Source organism: Alligator mississippiensis, chromosome 10, assembly GCF_030867095.1.
Source record: "Alligator mississippiensis isolate rAllMis1 chromosome 10, rAllMis1, whole genome shotgun sequence".
NCBI classification, from domain to species: Eukaryota; Metazoa; Chordata; order Crocodylia; family Alligatoridae; genus Alligator; species Alligator mississippiensis.
In genome coordinates, this window is record NC_081833.1 from 63,078,714 (window position 1) to 63,102,122 (window position 23,409).

Below are 23,409 nucleotides of genomic sequence, written 5' to 3' on the forward strand. Positions count from 1 at the left end.
ACTTGATGAATGGAGTCTGCTCCTCGTGTGAGCTGACGTGCCTGGTGCTGCGTTGCTTGCATTTGTATAATGGCAGTGGTGCGCTTTTGAACTCAAACACCTTCAATGTGTTTGAGTTCAAAAGCGTCCTGCCACCATTTTCTCAGTACTGACTCGCGTTTCACCATTTATACAAATGTATGCAACGCTTTCAAAAGTGCCCAGCGTTGCGTCCCACAGATGTCTAAAAATACCCTTATATCCCAGACAGAAAGCGGTGTTCACCAGTGCTGGAAGCTGAGCAAGTAAGTTGGAGGGGTTGGTGGGATGGGGGGATTTGGTTTGCCAGGGGTTAGAGGGACTGCAGGGCTAAAAATAACTCCAAGTCCTGCGAGGTAGGGATGAGAGCTCCCTCATCCCCCTGAGCCAGCCTCCCCATGGACCCCGCAGATGCTTCTGATCCTGCCAACCGCTCCTGGACCCCAGCAACCCCCTCGCCCCTGTGGACCCTGCCTCCCTCCCTGATATCCTCTACAGACCCCACTAACTGCCCTGTGGACCCTGCCTGCCTCCTCTGTTCCCTCCACCCCACTGCATCCTGCTTGCCCCCTCCCTCAACCTGCCTCACTAGCCCCCTGCATCCCAACTTACATTAGATCAGGTGGCCATTTTTAACTCAATCTAATGCCCCCTAACCTCCCTGAATGCCTGTGTACACCTTTACTGAATGAGAGATGCATAAGCTTTCATGAGCCACAGCTCACTTTGTCAGATGCTACCTCTTTGTATCCCACGTGGTACCCAAACCACTGGTCTGTAGAGTCAACCTCTCTTTTGCTGGTCCAATAATACAGAGACAACAAATAGCTTCAGCAGGAGAAATCAAACATGTATACATGAGAAACAGGAGAGGGATAGGGCAGTGATCCCAGGCAAGAGTCCTTATTACTTGGCTGTAGTCATTCTCTTTCCCTCTATGCTCTTTTTTATTTTTATTTTTTGGAAACACTTCCCAAGTTCTTTTGTCTCAGCATAGAAGGGAAAATTTCTACAAAAAGCCTTCCCTGTGTCCTGCTCTAATTAGAAACCAGACTCTTTTCTATCTGTGGTAAAATAAAGTGAATGTATGTTTAACTCTTGCCTTTGTATATGTTAGCCAAGGCTGTAGCTGAGCTGTAAGAACTGGTACAAACCAAAATAGGAAAAAGGTGCTTTCTGTGGAGCAAGAATGATGTATTGCAAACCAAAGCTTTTGTTGCTTTCTTGTTTTAAAATGGAGGCAGACTTCAATGACAGAGAAGCTTCATACAGCAGTTGGATGTGGAGTTCTGAGCAAGGGATGTTGATCAGGAAATGTCCCAACATCCGGGCACCTGTACATGATAAATATCATGTTCTTTTAAATCTCCCTCGTGATCTTTTTCATAGGGCACTTTTAAACTAAATCAGCTTCTTACATGTTGGTGCTTAGGGTAATTAAACCTAACGTTTGTTGTCATAATTTGAAAAGAAAACAGTAAAGATATTATTGCTATCTATTCTGATAGATCCCGCTGCACGTGCCTAATTCTTTCTGTAGGAGTAGGTGGCTGCAGACATCAGGGAGGGTGAATCTATAATGGTCTTTATTGGGTGTGTTATGGACCAGCGTCCTATAATATTCAGCATTCTTTTTGTTTTAAATACTCATGTCATTCTTCTCTGCTTCCTGTAGTTAGCTAAAGAGTTTTCCAGCACAGGCCTAATTAACCTTTCAGACCTTTTCTAGTCCCCCTGTGCTCACAAACCCTCTATGTAGCATTTCCATTGTTGTAGACACCATGCATTATGAGAGAATCAACTGAATGACATGGTAGGAGAGTGGGTTTTTTCCCCTTATATTTATCATGAGCTTTATACTTTTTTGTTCAAAAAGCCCCAGCTCCTGGATCTGTGTTTTTATACACTGAGTTGTTGTTTTGGTTTTTTTTCAGCCTGACTCATACTTTTTGAATGGTTTTGGCTGGTGATACTGTGTTTGCTTTGAAGAACTTGAGCCCTTTGCATTTTAGAACCTAATCTAGATATGGAGAAAACATCCAGCTGAGAGCCTTGTTACAGGGTATTTTTGGGTGGCTCCTGGAGCTCTTACCTCCCTGGATTGTCCACCCATTAACACCTGAAACTAGTTTTAAGGACTTGTTAGGCAGCTCAAAGTTATGCCACTCTAGGGCAGGATTCCCTCTGGTCTGTGCTACCCAGCTCGTGTTATGCTAAGGTGTAGCCACTCTGGCCCCCTGCCCTGGTGGCCTAGATCAGGCCCACTGCCCTCCCCAGCACCTCAGATCCCCACTCACTACTCCTCCCAGGAGGGTTACCATATTTCCAGTATCAAAAAAGGACACCAGGGAGGCGGGGGGGGGGGGGGGGTGCTTCTTTTGAAAACATGTCATCTTTGTTCAGTAAAATCAAAGAGGAGACCATATAGGGAATAAAGGGCAGGTCACGCACACTTGCAATGAATCAACATGTTTCAAAGGGGAAGCTTATCCATTTCCTCCTCTTGAAGGTGTATGTCACCTTCCTGGCTTGTTACTGGTAGCACTGAAACTATACTAATTATGGGTCATTAGCAAATTCTAAGTCACTAGACTACAGAGCTTCTAAGTTCATGAATGACTCATGCCTCCTGAGGCTGGGGGGCACAGTGACCGCCCGCAGGCATCAGAGGTGGGGTGGAGGGGATGGGGGAGTGGCAAGTGGCGATTGCCTGCAGGCGGTGATGAAGTTGTCGCCGACAGCAAATATCGGGGGGGGGCATATGCCCCCACCCCATGTTTCCCCTACACGTCACCTATGTCTATGTTTGTGAAGTAGCGTGCTTTGCATCATAAAGCTCTGTAATGGTCTAATCATCTTTCTAAAGGGAAGCTGCATTCGTGTAACATTTCCTATCTACTGTGTCAGTCATTTCCAGACTGAATAATTCTTTGTTTAATGGAGTCTAGGGATTTTTTTAAACATTATGTTGGTTGACAGTATAACATAAAGTATAGTGGAATCTATTGGCGTTTCAGAAGGAAGGTTTAAAAAAAGAACGGAATGAATATTGGTACGTATAACATGTATTCATTACAAATATGGGGCTCCTAGGCACTATGGAAGTATAAAGCTGAGAACATGTAAGTTGGGCATAGTTTGAATTTGGAGAATATAGTTCTATAAACCCTGTTTTCTCCAAAAAGGATACAAATAGACCAAATTCAGTAGTTTATCAGCAGGGATATTGGTTTTCTCTGTTAAAAAAAAAATCCCAAATTCTTTGAATAAAAAACCCAATAGCTGTGTTTTTCTGTGATTAAAATGAAACATCCTTATATATATAGCTATCAGTTGAACACAATATTTTGTTTATATCTTTCTAATTTTAAAGCAATTTGGAAGCCTACCAGTGCCTCCATCATTATAATAAAATAAATTCTAAATATTTTGGCATTTGATTTTGTTTTTTTTTTATCATGGAAAATCAAAGCGCCCCCTGTCCCTTTCGCTTACCAGGATGTGGGTCCAGCTGCAGCTGTCTCCTCTGCTTTCTGATTCTGAGCAGCCCTGATATGCCAGTGCCCCTCACTCCCAAGCCACAGTCCCCCCACTCCCTGCAACCATGCTGGTGCCCCTTACTCCTGAACTGCAACTCCTGCCTACCCCCCACTTGCTTCATCCTGGCAGCAGCTCACCCCCTGCACTAGGACACAGGTCTAATTGCAGCTTCCCCCCTGCTGATTTGTGCCGATGAGCAGCCCTGACATGCCAGTGCTCCGGTCCTGCCCATGCTGTTGCCCCCATTCCCAAGCCACAGCCCCTCAGCCCTGCCAGTGCACCTCACTCCTGACCACAGGGCCTGCCCAGCCTAGAGCTAATGGCAGCATGCCCTACCAGGGGCAACACAGGGCTGCTGGGTGCCAACTGGCACTGCCTGCAGGGCTCTCCTCTGTGCAGCCCCTCAGCTGCTGCTGTGAGATCCCAGGCAGAGGCCATGCCCCTGCTGCAGAGGAAGGCAAACCTCCCTCCCCAGTCTGTACCGATATGACCAAAGGAAAAATTATTCCTGACCCCAGTGCAGCTTTTGTCTGACCCTGAACAGGAGGGGCAAGACCCCGCAGCCAGGACCCTCTGGGACTGAGTCTCAGCAGGAGCATTGGCATATCCCTAACCCATGGCTGACTACCCTCTTCTTGAACACCTCAAGTGCTGGAGAGTTCATAGCTTCCCAGGGTGTCTGTTCCACTGCTTTCTGGTCTAACTGGGGTTTGAACTGGAATTGAACCAGAACTTAAGAACTGGTTTGAACTGCTGATTTATTTGAACCTGAACCAGAACTGAACCATCATTTGTCCACAATGGGAACCAAGCCACACAAAATCACTGAGGTCACCAGTTAGACTTGTGTCACTGGTTAGACCAGGGTAACTGGTTAAATGGGGTCACCAGTTACCCCACTGGTCAGATTGAGATGACCAGTTCAGGCTTCATTAAAACTGCCTATAACATTTTTTTTAAACTATAAAACCCACTGGCTCATGTGAAGACACACAAAGATAAAATGACATACTTGCTGCTACCACAAAGACACATCTCACTGCTCTATCACGAATTCTTGGGATTTTCTCTGAACCTCCAATTTCTATCACACTTTTTTTCTCTCTGGCTTCTTTAATCTATATGATTGATTAACAGAGAATGGAATTAAATGCAGGTAAACAGCTGTAAATAAATACTGTTGCTTTCTCAGTTAGTACACCCCTATTCTTACAACTACTTATGTTTCAGGTCAGCTAGTTCCAAATGCCCATTTCCAAAGCTTGCTTAATACTTTATGAAGTTGCAGCGTGTAGGATGTGGAGTAGGACTGGGGCAGGCAGGCTCCTAGGGTCTGTGGAGCGATGGGAGGCTAGGGGCATGCCTGCAGGAGGTGTAAAGGGATGGAAGGCTTGGGGCAGGCTCCCTGGCTTGGAGGGGGCAGGCTGTAAAGAAGTCCCTAGGCAGCCCTTCAGGGTGGGAGGGGGCTAGGGCCACAGCTGGGACCACCCTAGCCACCTCTCTGGGTTTGGGGAATAGGGTGGGGGCTGGTGACACCCCTTGCTGGGTCCGGCAGGTGGTACAGTTTCCTCTGCCCTGCGACCATAACCTATAAGTAGAGGGTAATTGCCCAGGGCACTGCAGTGGTGGGGGCGCAGGCATGGGGAGGGGTGGAAGAGGAGGCAGTGAGCTGGAGGGAAACCCTGCCAGTGCTTCTCATTCCTGACCTGCAGCTCCCTGCCCCTCCCCAGCCATGCTGGAGGGGGCCCTCAGTGTGTGGGGAAGGGGGGTGGGTGTGGAAAGAAGTAGCTTCTGTGACAGTGTCCCATAGGCAGGGGAGCAGAGTAGCTGCAAGCTCCCTGCAGCCAGCACCTCCTGCCTGGGCCTGGCCCCAGGAGCTCAGGGTACCCTGCCACCTCCTAGCCTGCCCCTGCCAGCTGCCCGTTAGGAACTCCCCCCAAAACATGATCAGAGGTCAGGGAAGCAGACCCTACGATGACAGGCTGAGAGCCCTGGGGCTCTTTAGCTTGGAAAAGTGCAGGCTCAGGGGTGATCTGATGGCCACCTATGTTTATCAGGGGTGACCACCAGGATCTGGGGGAACGTTTGTTCACCAGAGTGCCCTAAGGGATGACAAGGTCATATGGTTGTAAACTACTACAAGATCGTTTCAGGCTGGACATAAGGAAGAATTTTTTTACTGTCCGAGCCCCCAAGGTCTGGGATAGCCTGCCGCCGGAGGTGGTTCAAGCACCTACATTAAACACCTTCGAGAGAAAATTGGATGCTCATCTTGCTGGGATCCTATGAACCCAGCTGATTTCCTGCCCCTCGGGTGGGGGGCTGGACTTAATGATCTTCTGAGGTCCCTTCCAGCCCTAAAAGAAAATTACAAAAATTGCAAAAAAACCCCCAAACCACCTGCTGGCAGCTCAGTCGATGCCCCCAGGCCCTGGCTCCTTCCTGAAAAATGAATGCACAGGGTTGCTCTCTGTGGTCGGCACTTGGGTGAACAATGGGGCCTGAACCCTCCCCACAAGTGCACGTAGCGGTGGGAGGCCACCCCTCATGGGATGAACCTCTGCCCTGGGGATGAGCCACTTGTGGCTCTGTCTTGCTCCCCAGCTGGGCTGTGCGACTGTGCATTCCCCTTCAGGATGAACTGCCCCCCCAGGACCAAGCTGCTTGTGGCTCAGTCCTGCTCCCTGGCCGGGCCCTGAGGCCACGCATTCCCCCTGGGATGAACTGCACCTCCCCTGGGACAAGCTGACCATGGCTCCATCCTGCTTTCTGGCCGTGCCCCATGGTTGCATGTTCCTGCCTGCTTCAGCCATGCCAACCCATTTTTGCCACTGCTCCTGCCACCTGCTGCAACTTTTTCAGTGCTGCCCCCCTTCTCCCCCCTATCCCATAGACATATGTGGATGGAGCTGCTTCCACCACCCTTCCTAGCTGTATTGCCAGCCACATGTATGTGCATGCAAACATGCATGTAGCACCCCCTGCCTCCAGTTGCCCTGCCCCCAATCCTGAGCAGCTCCTTACAGGCTGGAATTTTGCCAACCTGCAAGGGGAACCCGCGGTTTCTTACTTCAATGGGAAAACCCATGTTTTTCTCCTTTCATGGGGACAATCCATGAAATGGAAAACCAGGATCCCTGCTTATCTGCTGTGGACTGCTCCACAGTCCCAGGCTTCACCCTCAGAACGGTGGCCTGGAAGCGGGTACTCGAGGAAGTTTAGGGATTCCACTGATTGGAGTGATTGTGTGGTTGGAGTCAGGTCAAACTAGTCTACTTCATTCATTAGTGTTCATTAACTTGTCCCTCCATCCTCCCCATGCCCCCCCAGCTGGAGATTCAGCCCCCAACCCTCTGCAAACATCCCCATCCCCTTCCTATCTGGAGAGCTTGGAGTAGCTGTTCCTGACATCACAGGAAGTTTTGAGAAAGCACCAGAATTCCCCGTCCTACTGCCATTGCTCAGGCAGTTTGGAGAGGGCTGCCCCAGTAGAGCTCCTCTCCTTTCCCCTCCCACTTGCAACACTACCACCTGGGTGTTAGAGCACAAAGCACATCCAATAATATACTGATGGCACAGTTTATGGGACTGATCCTTGTTATTCTGCTCCCAAGGCCTTCATAAATAAGTGACTCCAGGCGAAAGCATGGGAAAGAGTGCAGCCAGATTGGCAGGCATACATAGAATATATTGAGGACTTAAAGTAAAACTCAACAAGCATTGGCACTAGCAGATTCAACAGAAAAAATTTTAGATTCCCAAATACAGATTCAACATATTCACATCTCCCAATGCTGGGATAGGACGACTGCTGATCCTATCACCCTGTGACTCTAAATCTTTTCTGTTTGCAGCCGAAAGGGTCCTAGGGCAGGTCCACCAGGCTTGTTGACTCCACAACACCACTAGAAGTTATTAACCTGATTGTACAGCAGCGCTGAGCAAACACCCTCTTCTCTTAGTAGTGAGCCAAACTAAATTTGGGGTCTAGACCTAAGCAGGGTGTTTTTGATATTCACATACAAGTCTGATTCTGGAGGGACTTTTTCAAAGGCATCAGTGGGAGGTAAGAGCCCAACTGCCACTTTGAGTTGATGTGAATTGGGTTTCTGAGTGTCTTTTTGTGCCTTTACAAATCTTCCCCCTCTGTAGCTTGGCAAATCTCCAATTTGTACAAATAACCAGTTTCTGACACATAATAGTGCAGGAAGAAAACTAATCATCCCAGCATGCGTTGTGTGATAAACTATTAGGGCTCATCTCATTTTAAACATCCAGGAAAGAAGAATGGAAAGTACCCTGTCAATCTTATGTTTTTTACCCAGCTTGAAATATTCCCACTTAACACAGATATCTCATGAAGTTAGCAGGAGAGATTTTTTTTCTTTTCCTGCTTGCCATTACAATTTGGACCTTTCTGAAATAAATTTCTAGAAACCAAAATGATGAAAAGATGGCTACAGTAATCATATTGATTAATCACTTTTAAAATATGTCATAACTAAACATTAATAGGCTTTCCCTTCCACAAAAATAATGCACTATCTGCTTGCTTTAAGTGTTTTAGATAAGTAACCTGACAACAAAAGGTATTTCTATGATTTTTTTCTCTCTTTTTCTTTTGAAAAGGGAAAGTATTCTCTTTTGAATATTAATTTATATTCTTATAGTCTATCTTGGTAAGGGCTATAAACCAGATGAGCTTCTGAGATAGAAAGTATACAAATCCATGTACTTATATCCTGTTTTGAGCTGCTCTATTCCTCTCAACAAAAGCAGGATATGAGACAGGCATGTTCTTTTGGCAAATATTTTTCAAAGCTATTAACTATTTAAATGAAAATTTCTCTGCATCTACTTCTCCTTGGGTATTGAACCTAGCTTTTGTTCCTATACAAAATATCCAGATTATTCAATGAAATAGATCTGTTGTGACTCAATTTGCATTTTAAATATTGAAATGAAGGTTTTAACATAATGTTGAAGTACTATTGTTATAAAATGGAAAGCATCAGCTGAAAAATATTTCAGTTTGCAGTGCAGTTACATTTCCAAAGCCAAATAAATCTGAGCACTCCATACAGAGCTCAGATTAGCATCAGAGTACTGAGAGTTTATTTTTTGTATTCCAGTTCATTTGTTTTATTGCATGCAACCTCTTTGACTGTTCTCAGTAGGTTGTGGGGAACGGAAACAGAAGAAACCTAGCCTTATGTCCTTTTCTTCTTTAGTTTGCCCCTTGTTTCAGGATTCAAAGCCACCCTTAAAGATACCAAACCTTTTTAAAGCAAGCATTTGTATTGCCGTATTAGTTGTTTTGATTCATAGTATTAATTAACATGTTAAGATTTTGTATATATCTTGAGTTGCTTCTGTTAATAGATTTTCCTAAATTTTCCCCACAAGGAATCACAGGGTAGGTGCTTTTATAAATGTAAATAACAACTACTATAATATCAGCAGTTATAATCAGAAGAGGCAGAAATGAATCAAATAATCCTACTTAAGTTAACTTCAGTAGCAGCCAACTTCAATGCTTTGAATAGCTGAGACTTCTTCAGGTTTTCTCACAAAAGTTCAACCTATTCTGTCTTTTTCCTGAAGCCTTCATTTTTTCCTTTTCTTTATACAGCATTAAACACAGCACAGTAAGGCACTATATCTCCTGACGCATGGACTATAATTTCAACCCAAAAAGATGCATTTATTCATCTCTTATTCATAAACATTTGTCTTTGCAAACTTGTTAGTCAAGGGATCTCCTGTGTAAAACATTATATGCTTATGGCAGCATAAAAACCCTTTCAACTGATGTCTTGTGTCACGGCTTTCTTCATGAAATAACTTACCAGAAAACATGGTAAATTTGGACAGCTGAAAGCCAGAGGTTTCCTAGAGAAATCTATGAGGTTTTTCCCCTAGTTGTTAAATGAGTGTCATACAACTTGAATGATCCAAGGTAACATTTTCAAAAGTGCCTAAACCAATTAGGTGCCTTAGTTTCATTGAAAGTTAGTGGAGATCAGGCTCCTAAAATGCATGATTCACTTTGAAAATAAGACTTAGGAGCATAAGTCACTTAGCTGCTTTTGAAAATGTCACTAAGTCTTTAAAAGTGAACCTCCTGTCATACAGATCTGCCTAGTGGCAGCCAATGAACATAAGAGGTGCTATCCTTTGGTTCTTAGCTCCAACCGTACTACAATTCCACTATTTCATTTTGAACAGAAAAAGAATGCCAAGGACCTATGCAACCTTCATCCAATATGTTTATGTCTAAAAAAAGCAAGATATAACATCGTGTATTCTAGTTCAATGACAAAATATCAAGCCTATTGCTGTCTGTAATGCAACTGGAATCCCTTCTTAAAGGGTCCCCAAGTGCAATTTGTTGCATTGATTTCTGTTTTTCTGTTTTATTGAAAACATCTACTGGCAGCATAATTTGATCATTTTGAACCAAAAGAATCACTTCTTTGAGTCTAAATATTCTTCACAGTCTGGGACCATTAGATGCAGATGTAGAGAAACCGATTCTCCTCTCACTTCAGTGTTAATTGGCAGTAACTCCATTGGTGTCAATAGTTATTCTGCCAGCGATACTGGGCCCCAAGGGTGCTCTAAATACATCTAACATGCAGAACATGAACTTCAGAATCATCAAATAACTTCAAGCCAGTTCCAAAGTGTCAGCTATCTGGGAGGAAAAATTCTTGAAATTAAAAGTAATAATATCCTCTGTCCCTTACCTGATCCCCAGGAGTTGGTGAAGCTTCAGTTTTATCCCAAATTAAGAACATGAAATGAACAATATCCAGAAATCATGAGCACCACTCGGAGAGTGAGGAACAGATATAAAATCAGGATTTAATTTCACTAGGTAATACTGGGAGTGTTCAGCTTTCCAGTCTCCAAGGTTTCCCAGCTGGGGGTCAGCTTTTCCCATCCTGCATCCCTGCATCCTGTTATTGTTACAAACCTTAGTAATGCCAGTGAGAAAAGGGAGTGGAGGAAACAAGATAAACTTAGAGTCATTTTGCTAGACTTGCCTTTCAGAGGGTGTAACAAATACATATCTGAATAAAAGGAAATGGCCTGTAAGAGTAATATAAAGCCAGTGCTGTTATTTAGTATCTTTCTTACTGATCATTTTCATTTTAGGGGTTATTAAAAATCCTAACTTAGCACTTGTTTTTATTTTTATTCTCACTATTTGAAGAGTATGGTCTCCGGCTTATTTTCAGATTTGTTTTCCCATCAGGCAGATGGGAGTGTTTTCGTCTCTCCACCAGGATTATTCCACCACCCACAAAGGCTGAAAGTCCATCAAACAGGAGTTCTTATAAAAAGTTTAAGAGCCAATCTTTGCTAGTGTGAGAGGACTGGGATATATTGAAATTCTGGGATGAGCCGCATGCTGGTCTTGGTAACAGCTGTACAGATTTGATAGATCTGGCTTCAGCAAATCAGAGAACAGAAATTGGTTGCAAGTCTCCAGCCCAGTGCCAACTTCTTTGCCTTGCACTTTATGTAATGATCCCAACCTGTGCATGGTAGACAAAACACTGTTTAGATTTTATGGACTATTCCAGAAGTGGAAGTGATGACCCAAGATGTAAGGCAGTAGAGAGTTGGGCCCCAAGATTCACAAACAAAAAATCTTAGGAGAAGAATCACTGAATAACATGTATTGCCTTCATTGTATTAGAAATTTTCAAGTGGAGGAATTTTTGGGAGAGAGGAAAGGGGAAAAGATCAATGTTCCAAGAGGAGAGCTTGTGTTATGCTAGCCAGCTTGATTTGCTGTTTAATTGCAGACCAATGAGGGTTTAATTTTGGCCTCAGTGACTGCAATGAGTGTTGAAATTCTTGAAATTTAAGGTAGGATATAGACCAGTGAGCTCAGCATGATAAGCAGATGGGCCTTCCTACAGCTCAGGCAGAATGCTGTGATCCTGCTTTTGAACAGCAGAACATGCTTTACTTTTGCTGCAGCTTAAAAACAAAGAATGTCTATACACTATTTTGTATGTTTAAAGGAGGAGGAAATTTTAAATTGACTAATTCAGGAGAAAGTCTAAGAAACACGAGTCAACCCCCCCCCCCCCAAACAAACAAACAAAAAAACAAAAAACAAAAAAACCCCAACAACCCCAAACAACCAAAAAACAAAACCCAACTAATTTTGAGGTGTTGTCACCACATTGTGATGTATGTTGCACATTTGGTGACATTTCTTACGGAAGGCTTTAAATAATAATGATCCAGAGTTAAGTACTCTCACCCCTATTCTTCATCATGACTTAGCACAGGTAATGGGATTGATTTCCTAGCTTTCCAGAAGACTGAGCTTTGGTTACATTACTGCACATTTTTATGACATGCAGCAGCAAAGACAAATGACTGTTTTAAAATTTTGATACATTAATTATTCAGGAAGGTTAAGCAACTAATGAGGGGACATTTTTCAAAACCTTTTTTTAAGGAGACTGATTACAATTAAGTTTCCTTGCAATAAAATAAGCCGCTCCTATTTCATTGCTGAGGAAAAAGAAGAGGGAGAAATGGAAAGGATATTGCTGGGAGGTTCCCAGTGAACTGTAGTTATCTGTGGAGGATAGGCTGGTACCCAGGGCAGACAACAATCCTAGATATCATTTACTTTTGCAAATGATTTCAAGTGTGTTTGACTACTGACGTCCTTTGATCTTGGTATCTGTGGAGAAAACATGCTTGTTAGCTAGCCTAAACCAAGAATGGGGAAAAGAAAAGAGAGCTCATGTTCCTTGATTTAAAAAATATATGCATCTTCTACAATGGTGCTCTTTAGTTCTGCAAGTGCATACAGTTGGATTGCTGTTCTATCAACTTAAGGACCTTAGAGCCTGATATAAAGCGTGTAATGATTTTTCTTTGCCTTTATGGGCTATGAATGAGTCCCATTGTAACAACCTGGTTGTTAGTTAGATTTGATCATCCAGGTCTTTCTTCCCATGCATGTACTAGAACAATAGGTCTGAAAGGCAGCATTGAGATCCATGATTTGGATCAGCCAATTTTTTGTCAAGTCAGTCTTGAGGCCACTGGGATCATTGGGGCACTTTAGATGCTGTAACAACTAGGGCTGTGCAAAATTTCGCCAAGTGTTTTGTTTCGAAGCTGTTTTGACACATTTTGAGCTTGAAACAGTGAAATTGAAATGAAACAAAAAGCATCAAAACAGTTTTGAAATGAAACGAAGGCACTCAAAATCTTTTGCAAGTTTCAAAATGTTTCGAGTTTCGAAGCAGCCCAGTGGTGGGAGGCAGGGGAGAGCCAGGGCTGTGCTCCGAGCGGCTCCGCAACCCCATGTAGCTCAGCCCAGCGGGGAGCGCAGCCCTGGCTCTCTCTGCCTCCCACCACTGGGCTGTGCTCCGTGGGGCTGGTGGAGCTGACCAGAGGGCAGCGCCAGCTCTACCCACCTCCCACCTCTGGGTTGCGCTCTGCTCGGCTCAGCCAGCCCCATTGAGTACAGCTCGGCGCTGGTAGGTGGGCAGAACCAGCTGGCTCCACCAGCCCCACAGAGCACAGCCCCAGCTCTGCCCGCCTCCCACCACTGGACTGTGTTCCGTGGGGCTGCGGAGCTGAATGGAGTGCAGCGCCGGCTCTGCCCACCTCCCGCTGCTGGGCTATGCTCCGATCAGCTCTGCCAGCCCCATGGAGCTCAGCCTGGCAGTGGGAGGTGGAGCACAGCACTGGCTCTGTCCACCTCCTGCTACTGGGCTGCGCTCCATGGAACTGGCGGACCTGATCAGAGTGCAGTGCCGGCTCTCCCCGCCTCCCACTGCCAGGCTGTGCACCAGTCGGCTCCGCCAGCCCCACGGGGCCCAGCCCCACTCTGCCTGCCTCCTGCTGCTGGGCTCTGATCTGTTCTGCCAGCCCCATGGAGCACAGCACTGGCTTTGTTTGCCTTCCTCCTCAGACAAGTGACAGAAGCAATTTTCTCTGGTGGTGGGTGCAGCCTGCACCCAGCGCTGGTCCCAGGTGACAGGGCAGCCTCCTCTCATCTGGGGTGCAGATCTGGAGGCTTCCACCCCCGGGAGGGCTGCCAGGCTGTGCCAGACTCTTCCCATGGGTACGAGCCCCCGGATCTTCACGCTGAATGAGGAGAGACTCAGGCTGCCCAGCACCGGTCCCAGGTGGAAGGGGAAGCCTCCTCTCATCTGGGGTGCAGATCCAGGGGCTCACAGCCCTGGGAGGGCTACAGGGCTGTGCTGGACTCCAGGTGTGCGAGCCCCCAGATCTGTGCTGGATGAGAGGAGACTAAGGCTGCGGCAGCAGCAATTTTATCCAGTGCTGGATGCAGCCTGTGCCCAGTGCCAGTCCCTGATGGGATAGGCAGCCTGAGCCTCCTTTCATCTGGGGTGCAGATCCGGGGGCTTGCACCCCTGGGAGGGCTGCTGGGCTGTGCCAGCCTCCTCCCGGAGGTCCGAGCCCTTGGATCTGCATGCCGGATGAAAGGAGGCTCAGGCTGCCTATCCCATCAGGGACTGGCACTGGGCACAGGCTGCATCCAGCACTGGATAAAATTGCTGCTGCCGCAGCCTGAGTCTCCTCTCATCCTCCACTCTGAGGTTAGTTGAGTTGCTCTGCATCATCGGTGATTCTTTGGGCAAAGTGATCTGGTGGTGCTCATCTCCTCTCCAGGCATGGATGACATTTGGCTCACAGGGATCTCATGCCCTTTGACAGGCCTTGTTTTTAGTTCGCTGGGTGTCCACATCCCTCCTCACCCAGACTAGCCCAGGTTGGGGTGCCAGTTTAGTCGCCGACAACCTGGCCATAGAACAGGCTGTATTGGTTTACGTGGTACCAGATAGTAGACCAAGAGAAGCCTGGCCTGACAGGTCAATTTATTATACTCCTCTGAAAAGTCCTAGCGAGTTTAATGTTTGATGTCTTTATAGACTTTTTCAACCATTGTATGCAATTTAATGGAGAATTAGTTCAGAATTCTGTGGGGTACATGGACTGGATTAGAGAAATATTTCTCGTATAACCCACTTGCATGTCCATAGAACCCTTTCATATTATACTCTGGGTTTCCTCTCCGCTGAATTCTGTCGGACTTTTCTTTAAGAGATAGTGATGACGTGATATGCACTTGGGCATTTTAAGTTAAACATTCTTCTCCAAATAGAAAGCAAAGCTCCTAACCTTTTAGGCTCTTAAATCACCAGTTTAAGTCTAGGCTTTCTCACTGTTATGCTTTCTGGGCATCATGTACCAGGTTTGCAAAAAAGGCACTTAAATAGAAGGGGTCTGGCTTTCAGAGATGTTAAAAACCTGTAATTCAATTTGTAGGTAAAACAAACTTAAAATGCTGGAATACTCATTTTCTCCTAACTTTTGGTTTCAAACTGTCCTCTAGGTATGCAGAGAAAATCTGCAGCTCTGGGGGTTGGCTGATTGTCCACATTATCCTCGTTACTGGGGAAGGGCCTCTAAACAGAGCTTTGTATGGAACTTTAGCAGATTTACCATGTACTTTGCCTTTTCCAACTATGTTGGTAGTACTGTAGTTCTATTGCAGGCCCTTCATGTGAAGCATACTGGGTAAAGGTTTGGATTTCTGTCTAAACAGTGAAAGCTTCTAGAAAGAGAAGGAATCTACGGGTGCAGATAGACATGGGATCCTTAGCAAGTAGTATGTTGCACTCAGAGTTGAAGAGAAGTAATGCTCAGTATGAGAGGGAAAGCACTAGGAAGTGGCTGACTGCCTTAGCAAAAGATGTTGTAGTATTGATTCTGTGGTGGTTGTCTACATCCATAGATCTCTTCTACCTTAAATGATATTTGGTCTTTTCCCTTGATGACATGTCTCTTCAGGGCTTAGTCTGAAAAAAATTGCTGTGGAGTAGCTATATACAGCTTTTTCACCTTGACTCCTTTTGTTCCAGTTCCACTCTTTGTCCATTAGGTATTCTGGATTTGATCTTTATGCTGTTTTCATGTAGAACATTGGCTTAGACCATTGCAGAACACCTAGTTCCTTCCATTTCAGTTTAGTTTAGGCAAGTACTTCTATCAGCTCTTATGTAGTTTAGGTAAATAGGAAAGTAAGACTAGAAGGGCTTCCTGGACTACTGAGTCCAGCTCCCTACATTTTGAGGGCAAACATTTTGAAGGAATCCCCTGAAATGCCACTTCAGGCCCTCGCCTCAACTTAGTGTTGATCTCAATATAAGCAGATCATGTGAACCGCTTTTGATTGTAAAGATCAAAGTTGTTAAACAGCTTCTTTTTTTTTTCTGGAGTCAGGAACACTCAAGCTTTATTTCTGAGAGCTGCCAATCCAGCTATGGTTGAGCGTGATGTTTGCCTGAATCCAAACAAGCATATCTGTTTTGGCTTTTACTAATGAGAAGCACGTTTCAGTGGGCAGAGATTGACTTTTCACTTAGTACAGTGAACACAGTGAGCCTGATTATGTTCTCAGATCCATTAATGTAGATGAGAAGTAACTTCACTGAAATTGATGAATTTATACTTTTAGAAAACCATGCTGAAACCGATATAGTCTTTCAGGTTTATATTTTATGATTACAGTCCTATTTACCACATGCTGGGTGACTTGGCCAGGTGACTTGAAACTAAAACATCTTTCTTTGTGTGGCCAGCCAGATGACAACATGCATAATAGTCTGTATAAGTGTTGTATAGTCTACTATTTTTCAGTGCTCTAACTCTGGGGGAGGACTGCTGCTTCAGTCTTTGCTATTGCAATCTGTATCAATACTGATTCTCCATTACTTTTCCCTGTTATATACAGGGAACCAAATGAATATTTATGGGTGCATATACATGTACTAACTTTCTGACAGTTAAGCTGGCTTAACATTTTTAAGTTGCCTTAACTGTCAGAGTGTACACATGTATGGGGAGCATAGTCAACTTAAATGCGGTGCAAAATAATACACCTTCAAGGTGTATTATCTTGAGCCACATTAGTTAAGTTGACTTAGCTCACAAGATGGCTGCCACCATATTAAGGAGTTGTACATGTGTGCACTCCGAGGTGGCTTAAATTAAGTTGCCTTATTTGAAATTGCCTTAGTACATGTGTACACACCCATTACACTAGGGTAAATCCAGAAGAAGTTCTAATATTTTGAAAGCAAAATACATCCTTCAATTTAAAGGAATTTCTAATCTGTTGCATCTCATTGTCAATGTGCAGTTTGCATGCAGGACAGTAATTCTCCAGCTTTAGAGACTTAAAGGAGGGGTAGCATCTTATTTGATGTCCTTGGAAGGCATTTAAAAACTCTCTAGGAAGCTCTTGCTGTTGGTTTTTGGGTCGCTGTTGGGTCTCTGTTGTATCTGCCTGCTTTTCGAATTTGATTCCTTTTAATAGTCATTGAAATTGGTGGCTTTGCCGATGTGACACAAGCAAAGAAATGTTATCTTTTACACTGACTCTGCATTTTGGGAGCTGTTTTTATAATCTTGTATTGTTTTGAATTTTCATTCTAGGCCTTGATTTTCAGTTTTGTCTCTCATTTGACTAACAACCCATTAAATTTGCCTGGCAACACTCAGGATAACTGTAGTTGTAGGGCCCAAATCCCGGCTGGCCAAAGCAGGAAAAATTCCACTGAAGTGAATGAAAGCGTATCCCCTCCGGGTGAATTTAGTACTTGGTTTTTAATGATGCCATTTAAAAGTGGATTGCTTGTTTTAGGCAATTTGGTGGGGGGTGAGGGGAGCAGATGTAACCAAACTGTTTACTACAACAGCTCTTGTTATAACAAACCATTATGCAATTATAGCAAATTCTGATTTTTTTAATCACAAACATGTTGTCAGGTTTTGACTCCCTTTGGGTTGGGGTTTACACTTAAGCTGTATACGCAGAGTCTGTCCCCCATGTGTGTTTTGCAACATAATTTAACAAGGCAAAGGCCAGGGCCAGTATGTTGACCTCATAAAACTTAGCTACAAGGTGAGATACAAGTGAAGCTATGCCAGGAGTTGACATTTAATCACAATGGTAATACTTGTCTCAGGTTTTTTTGTCAGACCAGTGAAGAATGATGGCAAGAGCGCAAGCAATTTGCACCCGTTACAAAAATAAACCCCAAACTGCTAATTTGAAAAGTTTAGATAATCATTGTAAAATTCCACACATTTTAAATGGAGTGCAATTGTATGTGACAGCTGTCGAAGTCCCCTCTCAAAGCAGCATTACTTACTGTTAAAAATAACAATTTCTACTCTGTGTGGCAGTTCTTAATCTCAGCAAAAAGTTTTATTATTATTTCTGGGACTTTTAATCAGGGCTGGGGAGTGCTATCAGTCACTTCCATTTACTAGCTGTTTCCCCCTTTGTCACAGACTGAGGTTTGTATTCTGGAGCAGGTCTGACTTCAACTTCCTATAGTCAGATTTGTTAAACAGGGGAATGTACCAGTGAACTTTTTTTTTTTTTTTTTAAATGTAAGGTGTGAAGAAACTACTTAATTTTGTTTCAGCAGGCTAATGGAGGCTGACACCTGCCCTGTATATGTAAAAATAATTGTTTCGGTAATGTCTTCAGCTTGGGCTAGTATAGCTGCATTTGATTAAACTAGATCCCAAATTAAAGATAATCCTATACCTCTTAATCAGGCAAAATTCCTGTTGATTTATTGAAATATATAACAGTTTTAGCTGCATCAAGACTGAGTTAGGGCTGCAGGCATTTGACTCTGAAACATTCAGCAGGACATGGTCTCACCAGGAAAACCGTCCTATTTCCTTGCTTATAAATGACAAGAACAAACAGAATTTCGAAAGGTGGATTCATATTCCCCTGGGACTCTCACTAGCACTGTCAGCAAGACCTATAAAATGAAGCTCTACCTCACTACTGAGTTGACAGTGAGAATTGAGCTAACGTGCAAGATAAAGCCATTTTGATTTGCTTATTAAAATACCAATGACAGGCATTATAACAGGCTGAATCAGACCCAGGAAACCCTAAAATGGGAGAAGCAGCTATACTGCAGTACAGTGGAGCTGGCTAGAAAGTGTTCACCAAAAAATTCACATGCAGTCTTTTTGTTCTTTAAGATCATTACATTTTCCTTTAGAAAAACAACAACTTGCACCCTCAAACTGCTTCTGCCCAATCCCACCTTTTTCCCCAATGTAAACATCTGCTAAGATTGAAAAATATTACTTTTCATTGATTTTTTTTTTTCTACAGCAAACCCTCCTTGTTTCTCCCATTTTTGGACCAGTAGTGTGCCACTGGTGAATTCAGGTGATCCATTCTTGCTTGCCAGCACTGGACTCCATAGTTATTCCACTGCTGAAATGAGGCAGTACAGACTGATGAGCCTTTTTAAAGCACTTTAGGATATTTGGATTGAAAAGCACCGGGCAAGTGCAAAGTACTATTACAAAAGTGGTTTTTGTAATCAAAATTCCATTTCAGTATGTAATAAGAAGAAAGATTAAATAGTTCTTGTTGAAATAGTGGTGGTGGTGTGCCTGGGATGGTCCAACGCCTGTGAATTGAGGTAACATCCTTTACTAGACCAATGTGGATAGTTAGGAGAGATAGGAAACCAGCCTTTGGGCTTTGAGGGCCTTTTATCACGTGAAACCCCAAAGCTTATCTCTTGTCCCTTCCAACTATATAAACTGGTCTCATTGAAGGTCTTATTGCACCTCATCTACCTCGTAGAGATATGCAGTTCTCCCATTTAATGGGCCAAACTCTGGCATCTGATAGTTGTGTATAGTTTTTAAAGATGTAGCTGTTTAGCTGCTGGCAAGTCACTGATGTTTGTTTGACATTTGGATTGATCTGCTTTACTGTATCCCAGTCTTCTTCATTCTGTCACTGGGTGCGCTCGGTAAGATTGTGATGGCATTTAGCTCCCTCACCCTATGCTCCAGGCTGAATAGCCTTGGGGCAAGGCCAAAATCAAAAGAAACTGAGGGCAAAGGTTAAAAACTTTCAGAAGTTTTTCGTTTTATTTTCCTCGGTTGGAGAGGTTGCCAAGTAAACTAAAATCTGACATTTCACTCTCATTGTTTTGCAAGAGGCCAAGAAGGGATAAAATGTCAGATGTCTGCTTGATCTGCAACCAACTAAATAAGTAAGAAAAGCATGAAAGGCACCAGTCCCAAAAGTCAGGCCCATACAAATACCTATTATTCCCATTATCAGTTGCATTTAATCAATGGAGGTACTTACATAAGGAAAGATTTATGTCTTGCAAGGACTAAACAGCTATTTTAATGATGGATTCAGTGGATAAGTGTTGAGGTGATGTTGTTGCCATGATGGTCCAGGAGATATATGAAAGGCAGGAAATCTTGTGGGTGATATCTTTTATTGGACCAACTTTATGGTTGCTATAGACATACCCAAGCATTTGGGTATCACAGTACCCTTCATCAGCTGTGTAACTTTGGGGAAGCCTTTTCACCTCTATTCCTCTTCCTACCCTTTGCCTATATTGTTCATTTAGATTACAAGCTCTTCAGAGCAGGGCCGGTCTCTCACTAGGAACTGGAGCAGTATCTTGGTGATTTCCTGCACCAAAAATGTATCTGAAATAAGATAGAAATGTATCTTAAGATAGATTGGGGCCTGGGCAGCATAATTCAGGCCTGAGCTAGGATATGAAAACTTCCCTTGCTCCCTTCTCTCTCTTCCCCTTCCCCAAGATTTCTAGCTTTCATTTTAGATAGGGACCAGGTAAGTTTAGATCCTAAATAACTGATGCTCTTTCCCCAAAACCCAGGATTTTGCTGGGGTTTTGTTTGTGCCAAACACAATACACAGGAAAAAAGAAACAATTACATGCTCTGTACATGAAAGCTGAGTCTGTTTATGGGGCTGTGTTTGTGTATTAAAGAGAGCACGCCAAAAGAGGAGTGGAGAAAGCTGTCCTGAAAGAGATTTTGCTAAGGGGTATGATTTTGGAAGCCAATGCACTAATGCTTCATAAATTGGTTCAGTGACTTTTACTCATTTATATGCATTCTCTTTGTTATAACCCCAGACCTGTGCTGCCTTATTTTTGGTATGGCAACAAAACATTGTGCAAATGCAGATGGTTTAAGTGTATGACTGACAATCCCCCATGTATTGTTTCTGTTCTGTATTCTAAATTGAGCCACTGCGTGTATGCATCAGAACTCTTAATGGGTTGGATACCAACTGAGGGAGATTTTTCCCCCCTGTAGAAACAGATTCATCTGATTTATGGCAGCTAGATATTTTTTAATTGCACATTTGAGGCCAGGTTTTAGCTCTGGTCTTAGTGTGTATCCTTCCACTGATGTTAATGAAGCTGTACTTGTTTACAGATGACTTAATTTACTGTTGGCCTTGAATTTGGATTGACTAGAAAATTTGCTGTAACTAGTATTTTATTTGTCTTGAGAATTGATGGAAATACAATCCTTATTTAATTTTTAGGGAAAAATGGCATTTATAATTATCTGTTTTTTGTTGCATGTTTCCAAGAGCAAATGGACAGTCTGAATCTTAAAATCTCTAAAAGCTAACTTTGGACTTACACTTTTCTTTATAGCTTCAGGGCTAAGTACAGACAATCAAAAAACCCAAGGCTGAATCCATTCAATCTTTGCAGGTTAGTTTAAGCTGTGTATATTGAACTGATAAGCAAGTGAACAGACATTCACTCTTGATTCTGGAAATGCAGTGGCCAAGGCCAGAAGCTGGGGAGTGCTAGAGCACACCTCCCTAATCTGCTAGAGCAGACAGCTTGAATCTGGAGGGGAGCTGAGACAGAAGTTTAATAAAGTGATTTAACTGAAATCAGTTAAGTCTGATACTACATCCATCCAGGTTTATCTTAAACCAATTTTGGCCATTTTGAAAGCCGTTTATGTGCACTGAACTTCTGTTGTGTTATAAATTTGAACTGGTTTCCAATCACTTATACTGGTTTATGTGTAATTTCTGTCCCTAGCCAACCTGAAAGAAATATTCTGCAGAAAGAGGTTGTGGAGGGGGAGAGATTAAAGGCTGGCCCCACAAAAAATTCTGAATTTCAGTGGTTATAATTTTTTTTTGTTTGCTGTTGTGGAAGACACATTTTTAGCATGTAGTTTCCCTAGGAATTGTTCACTTTTATAATTTATGCTATGTCAGGCATGTGTTTTCTTCAGTCACATGTTATTCTTTCTCTTGCTTCACTGTATTAGAGCAGGGGTGTCAAAGATATGGCCCATGAGCTGGTTTTAGGTCATGGAGCCCTAGGATATGGCCCAGGCATCTCACACTGATCTTGTGCATTGTGTGTGGCATGCAGTACACTAGCCCTGGACCTACATGCTGCATATTGCATGTAGAGCTTGTCTAGGTTGTGCTGCAGGGGCGCCCACACTGGACTGGCCCTGCATGCTGGCTCTGGGCCTGGATTGGGCCCACAGACCGTCCCTGTACACCAGAGACAGCAAGCAGGGCTGGTTCTATGAGCAGTGCAAAACTTTGATCAAGGCTGGTGCTTGCTGCATTTGGGGTGTGGGGCAGGACCTGGCACATGCGCAGCACACAGTGTGGGGTACCAGTAGTACCAGTACAGAGCACACACTGCATGGAGTAACCTGCTAGAATGGCACTGCATGCTGGCTCCAGACTAAAGCACAATGAAGGCTGAACAAACAATATTTGGTGGGTAATGAATATTGTACCAGCAAAATGACCATCTTTATCAGCAATTTTGTATCTTTCATTTGTGTTTTCATAAATAATTTAGGTAAAATATTTTACAATCAAATCTGTAGGTGGATAGAATTTAGGTAAAATTAAGAGATCATTTTCAACTTTTTTAACCTTTTCAATATTACAGCCAATTTTCAGATAAAGTATTCAGTTTCCACTTTGGTTTGAGCAGATGAACATTTGGAAATGCCGCTGGGCAGCGTAGCAGGGCACTAAGGCACCTGCCACTCATAAAACAGCCATAATTACCCAGGTGCAGGTTGCTAGGGGCAACCAAAGTGAGCTAGTGACCCACACCTGCCAGCAGTCAGCTGACTGGAAGGGGCAGGGCCTGGCTCACATTTAATCCTCAGGGCTGAGGCCAGGCAGGTAGTTCCCTGCCAGCAGCCAATGAGGGGAAGGAGCTGTCCCAGAGAAGAGAGGAGAGGCCTGACTGCAGGAGCAGCTTCTGACACTACTGAGGGACGGAGTATCCCCCAGAGTATCCCCTGGTGAGCACGATGTTTTAGCTGAGCAGCTTGAATTTATGTTACAGCCCAGGGGCTTGTGTTTTGTTGCTGTTTAAGGACCGGAGGTTTGGGTGAGGCTGTTAGGGGATGAAGGAGGCATCATTTTTGGGGACCCACTCTGGAGTGGGAGCCCCGGCGCCAGTGAGGGCAGCTTTTGGGGGCACAGGCTCCGGTGCCAGTGAGGGCACAGGTTTTGGGGGCACAGACCCCAGTACTTGAGGGATGATCGTAAAGGGCCGGAGAGGCCTAGTGCACCTGGGGGTGCAGGTATATTTTTGTTTTTGTTTGGACTGGTGGTGTTGTGCCCTGGCTTTGAACTTGCATCTCCCTTGCTGTGGGGCCAACGCCCGTACCTCTGGGCCGGGGAGTGCCATGCTCCAGAAGGGAGGAGGAAAGGGGGCCATGAGCCTCCAGGCACTGAAAGGAAAAGCTAGAGCCTCGGAGTCAAACCCTAGTTGGTGGGTTTGGACGGAGAGGCCTAGCTAGAGAAAAAAGGGGTCCAGCCATCCTAGGAGAGACCCCAACATACCCAGTATAATAGGCAGTCTCCTGCTCACATAATAATTTTCCATCAAGGTGTGGCAGGCAAGATTAGGGCGGGACAGAAGG

At 44.1% G+C, this 23,409-nt stretch overlaps 1 protein-coding gene across 1 annotated transcript in view; it reads right to left on the bottom strand.

The window, feature by feature from the left end:
* Positions 1-10,490, bottom strand: part of CDH5 (cadherin 5) — a 50,499-nt gene extending 40,009 nt beyond the window's left edge. The window contains exon 1 of the mRNA XM_006269822.4: positions 10,308-10,490. The gene's annotated coding sequence lies outside the window, so the exon portion shown is untranslated. The remainder of the gene's footprint in view (positions 1-10,307) is intronic.
* Positions 10,491-23,409: the final 12,919 nt, after the last annotated feature.